The sequence below is a fragment of the Aplysia californica genome, unplaced genomic scaffold (genome assembly GCF_000002075.1).
Source record: "Aplysia californica isolate F4 #8 unplaced genomic scaffold, AplCal3.0 scaffold00274, whole genome shotgun sequence".
Classification (NCBI taxonomy): domain Eukaryota; kingdom Metazoa; phylum Mollusca; class Gastropoda; order Aplysiida; family Aplysiidae; genus Aplysia; species Aplysia californica.
This window is the reverse complement of record NW_004797544.1, coordinates 97,351-105,732: the sequence shown is the minus strand read 5'-3', so window position 1 is coordinate 105,732 and position 8,382 is coordinate 97,351. Positions and strand designations below refer to the sequence as shown.

The 8,382-nt window shown below is 39.9% G+C and overlaps 1 protein-coding gene across 4 annotated transcripts in view; it reads right to left on the bottom strand.

The window, feature by feature from the left end:
• LOC101851742 (pyrokinin-1 receptor) overlaps positions 1–8,382 on the bottom strand; it is a 149,531-nt gene that overhangs the window by 133,286 nt on the left and 7,863 nt on the right. The window lies entirely within an intron of this gene.

Here is an 8,382-nt window from a genome sequence, read left to right as displayed (position 1 = left end):
GGGGGGAGGTGAGTGCAGCTTACGCTACCCTGTTCACTGCGTCGTGCGTGTCAATGCCAGCTTACATATTATCTCAAATTAGAGCATGTACGCCATTGCAGATGACGTCATGGCATCGATTTCTGTAACATTTTCGACTGGAATTCTCACCTCATTTGTCCGGGCAGTTGTCTTTGGCCGGGAAGGGAATCCTCTCTAACAAGGACCCTATTAGTAGATGAAGGACGCCATTGGTGTGTCCTACTTCTTTATCCTCCCCCAATTCTCTTTCTACTAGCCATACATTTTTTTTTCCTAGCTCTTAAAGACTACTATTGCTTCGACTGCCTGTGACTGGCCAGTTCCTTCCACCGTTGGCACAGATTAGTGGGGGACCCTTTACATGAAGGTGGGCTCTACAGTAACGTATATTACCTCTGAAATAACTAAAAACCTGTTTTGGGGTAGAGTATTTCTAAGATACATTTTTGTAGGATTGAATAATCCTTTGCTTTATGGGGATTTTTCTTCCCTTATTTTGGCTTGACTCTTTTAATCTGATATGTTCAAATTTTGGTATTAATTTTGATCCCAGCTTTTTCTAAGTTACCAAAATCCACATGTCTGAAGTTATTCTCTCTTCAGCAGGTCTTTGGCTTACATTTCTGGGGGCATGCGTCTGTGGTGGGGCCTGTTAAGGGCTTTGCCGTCGCACGCAGAAGACTAGAGTTTGATTTCCAGGAGAGGAAATTTTTTTATCGAGTATCTAGCTAGGGCTTTCTGCCCAGGTGTATCGCTTTCAGCTCGGGCTGGCCCTGACAGGGAGGGTCTAGGCCTGCCTCCTAAAAAAAAAACCAAAATTATGTCGATGGAGCCGTAAAAAACACCTACATAAAAGAAAGACTTACCTGAGGTGCTATACCACAGCACTAACAGATAACTTGCGTGAACCCTATAATAGTGGTCGACCTGCGACTCCCCAAGATAAAACAGGACGGACAAAGTAAAGTAAGGGCTGGGAGTTTTTTTTGGGGGGGGGTTTCAAATACCCAGAAGTACAATGAGTATCAGCTCTGCGAGAGAGGGGGAGGGGTATACAAAGGGAGCGAGTTGGAGACGGAGGGAGAGAAGGGTGGGGGTGGGGGAGCGGGAGGGGAGAGAAGTCGTTACTGAATACGTACGCTGACAACCGTCTGTACCACAACAAAAAAACAGGAAACCAGGTCACAACATTGGATCTTTTTTTCTTGAGATCGGCTTGTTAAACAATCGTGAAAAAAACCTGGCTCCCCCGAAGATTCAGATTCTCAGCACCTGTGGCGGATGTCGGGCGAGCGTGACCTGTTTCGTGGCCCTGTTGAATAGCACTGTTCAGCACAGGATGTACTTGAAAGAAGAACAATCTGCGTTTTTGACAGCATTCTATGTACAGAACCGCCAACTTTAGAAAGCCGCTAATAACCTTTAGAAAAAAATATATCTCGTGCTTTTCTTCTAGATGCCTGCTTTTGTTTGAGTAAGAGAATCACATTGACACTATGGTAATTGCTATTTAGTGATGGGAATAAAGTAAGACAGACAAACAACAGAGGGAAAGTAAAGACGTGGGACCAACGAATGGCACCCTCTAACCACCAGCCTGGATGCCCGCGATATGAAGTGAGTGTCTCAATTTTTTTTTCAAATGTATGTTTTGTATATTTTTTTTCGCCTCCTTCTTTTAAACTTGCGGAGATTCTGACACAGGATCCTCGAACCCGAGTGGAGAGTGCACAATTTACGCTTAGTTTTGTTTCCCCTCGTTTCAAGGGAGTGGCAGTGTCTCAACTTTTAAGACTTACATCATGGTAAAAAGTTAAAGTATAATAAAAGCAACTGTTGTTTTGGGTTTTTTTAGTTTTAAAGTCATAATACTGTCTATCATCTTGTTTGGCCTCCTCACACATTCTATACCTGTACGATCTGAAGAGACTGGTTTCGAAAACAGTTTCGATAAAATACAGGGGTGAACGAAGTTAGCGGAATTTTAAACACAAATTCTGATGAAAGCAATGTTGAGGGGGTTTTTTCAAAGTAGATGCGTTCAACATAAACTACTCACCCAGTCTCGCACTCGATTACCTAAGACCATTACAGCAATCAATGTCCTTTCGATTTTTTCTTTTGGGAAAAAAGAAAGCGTTCCCAGACATTTAATTTAATTTAAGAGTTCCTATGGGTGCTTCATCTTTATACCAGAGATTGTTATTTTAGCACTTACCTGTTTTGCTTCAGGGATTTGTAAAATTACTGCTTCTGTGGACGTGACAAGTCGGTTGCCATCACCTAGCCTTACCCATGAGTAAGAGTCCAGTCTGAAGCGAGCTTTCATAAGGTTGGTAAATAACATAGTCCACCTTTAGGAATTATCTTTGATTAGTGTTATTGAATCATCAAACTAATGTTGTCATCATGCAAACCATGAGCTGAAGCTGAGAGTGCCTACAAAGGGTGGGCGTTTTTGTTTTTGTTTTTTATTTTTAGGGGGAGTTTTTTTGGGGGGAGGTGGGAGTTTATTGTTGTTTTTTTGGGTGGAGAGGTTGGGAAGGTGGGGAGCGGGAGGCGGTTATAGAACAAAAATGTTTTCAGATGCAATGCTGTTACTGAACAGTTCGTTGCGTCTTCAGGTTTCGCATAAAAAAATGTTTCAAAAAGTTTCGCTCTCTGGGTTAAAAAAAGACTGACTACTTTCGGGGCGTGAGTAACAGTTATTATTGTTGGTTAACTCGAACTCCATCCGGCAGTTCGAGGTTCAGATCCGAGGGTTTGTTATTTGCGTTTTTCCCTTTTCCCGCAAGTTGTTTCCTGTGTATGTTTGTCTCATCTTGTATAAGCACTAGTTCTGCTTTTATTTCAGGGTCTTGAGGTACTCATGACTATGCTTTGTTTTGTTTTGTTATTCGATTTTTGTTGTTGTTGTTTTTTCTTTCGGAAGCTATGACTTTTTTTCTATTCTTCACATCTTGTCAATCTCGTTATAACAGCGTGGGCGCTATTGATTCTTTTTTTTTTTTTTTTAGATCTAAGTGGTGCTTTAAACCTTATTCATTTTTGTTGTTGTGCTACATGTTTCTCTGTAATTGTCAATGGTATTGACTGGGCCTGGGTTCTTTTTTAGTTAGTGGATGAATTATTGTTGCTTTCCTTGTCTTCAATTGCTAAAGGTGGTGTTGTACTTTTTGTTCTTCTTGTTTATTGTGTTGGGTGCTTTTTGTGGGATTATGGCAAAGTTATTTTATAGTTACCTTTAATACGGTTATTGTGCCCTTCAATGGTTATTGTATTTTTTTCATTGTTATTGGTTCGCTGTCTAGTACCTACCGGTTTATGTGGTGTAATGGTAAGGCAGCACATAGTTGCACACAGAGGCCTTGAGTTCGATTCCCGTACGGGGAGAATGTTTATTGAGTACCACCGTCTTTCTGCTGGGACGTTTATTCTCTCCAAGCCCGGGTTCGCACCAACAAACAGGGTCTAAATGATCTAAATTTTGTCGATAGGGAGCAAAACATCAACATAAAAATGTATCGTTTTTGTTGCTTCCTTTGCTGATATAATTTGTATGTCTATTGATTGTTGTTGTGTGTTTGTTTTTTGTCCATAATGCCATCCCCTGGGTAAAGGGAGCCGATCGTGTTGTCTTCAAGTCAATTAATTGTGACCAATGTGACAGAAACGACGACCTAATCCATTAGCGTGCTCACCCTTTCTCACTCTGTCGACAAAGGTGTTTTGGCCATGGTAATTTCTTTATTCACTTTAGTATACAAATCTTGTTATAATTTAACAATTAATTAGACTAAAATGGTCGTGGGATTTTACCGTTACAGTTTATTCCTAGCTATCTATTGCCCTCTCCTCAAGTACTATACTGTCCCCAGAGAACTGAAAGCTGTAATTTTGAAAAGTCTGATAGGACCAGTATTTTTTTTTTATGGAAGTGAAGTCTGAGCATTTTAGACGAAAGATAACAACAAAACCCAAACATCAGAAATGTGGCTTTATAACCGACTGCTTCGATATAAAAATCGACATATAAAATAACTAATAAAAACGTCCTGAAAGAATTTGATACACCGCGCAGTATGCTTTCTGGGATCAGTAAAAAAGAGACTCGTGTATTTTGGCCATGCAAACACAAACTTAAAGATAGGCCCGATTACAACTGTGCTACAGGGCAGAATAGTTGCCAAGATAACTACATGAAGACCTCCTATATCATACGACACAGAAAACGTAAAATCCAACAGAGGTCTGCAACTTTATACATTAGTACATCATTGCAGAGAACAAAAAAAGATTGAAGCTTGCTGCTGTGGCAAGGAGTAGGCCACCATTGGACTAACACACGGCGATTGTGATAGATGACAGGTGACTTTTACGTCAGAGCTCTGAGGCTGCGAAGTTCTCTGGGGTAGAAAGATAACACCAAAACAGTTCCTCCCTCGACCATTCCATCATGCGGCAATGTTGACACAATCCCCATTGTCACTGCAATGTCAACGAAAAAAGAGAAGAAAAACGTTTCCCCTATATGGTAATTGCTCTCCTCCTCATACATCACCCTATACTCGTTCCTCATTTCACCCTGACTGCTTTCTTCTCTCACGCTTACGGGTACCTTTTTTCTTCGCTGATGCCCCTATAGGTTATTTTCTGAACTGACTTCTCTTAAGTTTGTTTTCGTTTTGGTGTTTCTTTTTTGTTGGTTGTATTTTTTGTGTGGGGGGGGGGTTGTTTTCGATCAGGCTCGAGGGACAGCTTGTCTCATTTTTTAGTAGGATACACGCCACTTTGATATTGATCAATTATTATAATTGAAGAGTAAAATTATGCGCGACCAGATTTGTCATTTTCTTATTTATTTCTTGAAAGACCCAAACAAAAACACATCGAAGTTGATATAAACATTATCAGCTCTATCGAAAAGTCGACTAACCTCTTTAAATACATAAAATATTTTTGCTACCTTTACGAAACCCGGTGTTCCAAACTAGAGTCCATGATGAAAGGGAAAAAAACTTCCACAAAGGCGTTTTGGAGACAAGCGTAGAATGCCACGTAAATTGATATAAGATATTATGTAACCTTTAATGGGACAAACACTCGAGAAAAAGTCAGCCGTTGCGACAAAAAGCTGACGATAGGTATTACTGTAAATGTGCCAAAGGGATGTGAATGTTCTTGACCTTTGCCTCATCTATCTTTGACTCGATGGTTTAAGGGATGGGTCGATAGAACAAACTAGAGCAACCGGCATGGGTAATAGGTTCGAAACTGAGTACTCTCTGAATAATGATTTCTTATCCTCACTACTGATTTTTTCTTTTCGTCCAGCGTGGTCAACAGTACAGAAGTGGGTCTGGGATAATATGTTTGTTCTTCCTACACGGTATTCAGCTTCCACTATAACAAACACACGTATACAGGTTCAGTTTAGCAGAAAGAAAGAGAGAGAGAGAAAGGGAGAAAGGGAGAGAGAGAGGGGGGAGAGAAAGAGAGGAGAGAGATAAATAGAGAAAAAGAGGGGCATAGGCGGGTTCGAGAAAAGAGTGAATGAAAGAGATTGGGAAGAGATAAGTGGTGGAAGTCGTTGGGAGATACAGAGACATGAGAGTATGAGAGGGATAGACATGGATGACACAGAGAAAGAAAGAAATTTTTTTTAATGGGATATGGATAACACAGAGAAAGAAAGAAAGAAAGAAAGAAAAATGGGATGGCTGATGAGATACACAAAAAAGAGACTGTGAGGAAATAAAGAGAAAGGGAATGACAGAGAGAAAAACACAGTTATAGATTGAGAGAAAGAGAGAGAAAGAGGAGGAAAGAGGGAGAATTAAAGAGACAAAAGGAGAAAGGGAATGATAAAGAGAGAATGGGGACGGGGAGAGAGTGAGAGAGAGATATACATATAGAGAGAGAAAGAAAGAGAGAAAGAAAGAGAGAAAGAAAGAGAGAAAGGGAGGGAGGGAGACAGAGAATACAAGGGTGGGAGAGAGTGAGGGAGAATGAGAGAGAAAGAGAGAGAAGGGAGGGAGAGAGAGAGGGGAAGGGGGGAGAATACGAGGGAAGGAGAGAGAAAGAGAGAGAAGGAGAGAGAGAGAGAGAGAGAGAGAGAGAGAAGGAGACAGAGAGAGGAGAGAGAGAGAGAGAGAGAGAGAGAGAGAGAGAGAGAGAGAGAGAGAGAGAGAGAGGGATGGGATTTGTAGTAGCACCAGAAGGATTTACAAAGGAAAGAGCAAGCAAACAGATCGCGTGAGAACTGATGGCCCTTCCAATGGCTTACGGCTGCCTGGACGCCTCCTCCAAGTGAACAGAGAACCCTCCGTTTGAGTCCCAAGGGTGGAACGTACACCCCCCGTTGTGCTTCCTCGCACGCTATCTCTGCAGTGTTAAAAAAACACCGATTTTTTTGTCGTACTTTAAGGTAGCCGTCTTCTCAAACTACTGTTTCACATGATGTACTACGAGCAAAGGAAAATGAGAAGGGATATTGCAAAATAGACGATCTCATATTATGACGTTAAATTGTGCTACATCAGTGATGTCAATAATTTATTTCAGGGAGTCAAAATTAATTATGAACTGGAATGCTACAAGTAATGTTAGGGGTCAGTTCTTCCGTTAGAAATACCATCGGCGTCTATTAATGTGTCTTGATTAGGGTGATTACATCTTGCTTACGTGGACTGGTTTTGCTGGGACTACTGAGTTCTGTTGTCGTATGGGTAACCATTTATTTCCAGTTCCTTCAAACCTACACATGCCCACAAGTTTTGCTTGAAATGCCGTTCTGAAATAACACTCTACTTGAGTTCATCTGAGGCCAAACTTTTAGCTATATATATATATATATATATATATATATATATATATATATATATATATATATATATATATATATATATATATATATATATATATATATATATATATATATATTATATAACACAACCCTCATGCTTTGGAAGAATCTATTGAAGAAAATTATTTGCGCAAATATACATATATTTTCCAAAAGTGCCATAATTTGAGCAAGCTCCTGACTGCAGCTCAAAACAGATTAGCTATCACAATAACAAACAAAAAAAGAACCATCTACCTTTATCGGAAGATGTGAGCGCATTGCATTTTTGACTGAGAAATACTTCCTTTTTTATATAGCATATCAGAAGTGTTAAATTCGGAAATAACGCGGGGTTTGATTTTAAGACTGCAAGAGATCCTTAGATATCCTCAAAAATGTAAAAACATCTATGCCCAAAAGAAAATATGTTTTTTGATTAATAACCATTAAAATAGCAAATATCTTACTTCTGATTCTTTTTTATACAAAAGGGATATAACACTCCAGCGTCTTTTTAACAAGGAACATTTCTGAATAATCGAATAAAATCTGTTTACTGGATTTTTTTTAAAAAAACATTTAAAAAATTATATTAGATTTGCATGCCTAAAATCTCCGTTTGAGCTCAGAGCAATTAGCTCTTTCGGTTGGATTGACGGAATTTACAGCGCAATTTTTAGTTTCTGCAAGAGGTTTAAATCACCTGCAAATCAAAAATAGGCCAAATACATGCCGAAGACAAGAATTGTTATCAGAGGGTAGCATCCAAAGAAAAGAAGGGGGAGAAATAAGGACGCCGATGTTTGATAGGAAAGAAGGAGCCAATCACACTAGAGCACACCCCATCCACCCACTTTACTGTGCAGGTTGTAGCAAATGGAGAGGAATAACGTAGACTAGACAGGCGGACGGCGAAATCTGCGCATTTGCGCAGAACGTTATTTTAGGCACATACGTGAGCTCTGCCTAGCGGATAAATTTGCTGAGTGGTTTTCGAAGGGTGCATTCACTTGTTCCTCTCGTGTGGTCAAAGCATCTGATTGTCTTGTAAAAGCTGACTCATTCACCACCATTCTTCCCCTTCACTTATGCTGCGTTGCGGCTGGTACTGTTTCGTAGTTTTAATATGCTATCAAATAGTACTGACAATGTGGATCGAATAAATAAAGTTGACTCTGAAACCACTGATTCTCACTTCCACCCAAAGCAATGCCCACCATTTAAACATACGCTCACATATATATTTTTTAGAATTTATATACAGCAGAACCCTCTATCTTCTTTTGGGCGTCGGTATTGCCCACGGGTCACTATTTAAAAATTCAGCACAAATGATAAATGCATATTATCTATCTATCTATCTCTCTATCTATCCCTCTACCTATCTATACATATATGTATATATATAAATATAATATTTATGCATGTTTGTGTTGTGTGTGTGTGTGTGTATGTGTGGGTGAGTGTGTTCTCTGATGTGTGTGTGTGTGTTCGGGGGGAGGGGGTGCGTGTGT